We start from the raw sequence: 513 nt of genomic DNA, 5'->3' as shown, positions 1-513 counted from the left end.
AGGCATACTGCAATACTTAATGCTGAATCATTAGAACAACGTTTAACACGCCAGATTAGACAGAGGTCCAATACAATAGCTCTCAGAAATAGATCACATGCAAATTCGCTCTTCGCAACACCAGGAGCTGCTTTCAGATATGATCCATCCTATTCCTATAAAAATGATAATTCTGTACAAAATGGTGTGCTACACTCAAATTGTCGTTTCTGCAAAGCTTTCAAATTTCCAAATGAAACAAATGGCATGTGCTACTCGGGCGGTAAGGTAAGATTGCAAGCACTACCAGCTCTTTACCGTCTCCCATTGCAACCAATTTCTAGAATGTACTCACTTACCTAGAATATCTCCATTACACCTCCATTCATTTGACTGTCAACCATACGACGGGTCGTGTTAGACGTAGCGCTGACCGCCTCAAAGGAGAGTATTCCACTGACAGCTTTTCGGTGGGTTAGAAAATTACATACCTTCACCCCCAATTTTCCATGATAGGTTAGCACTTGGAATCCT

The sequence above is a fragment of the Octopus bimaculoides genome, chromosome 21 (assembly GCF_001194135.2).
Source record: "Octopus bimaculoides isolate UCB-OBI-ISO-001 chromosome 21, ASM119413v2, whole genome shotgun sequence".
NCBI lineage: Eukaryota > Metazoa > Mollusca > Cephalopoda > Octopoda > Octopodidae > Octopus > Octopus bimaculoides.
The sequence above is the reverse complement of the archived record's forward strand: the minus strand, read 5'-3'. Positions refer to the sequence as shown.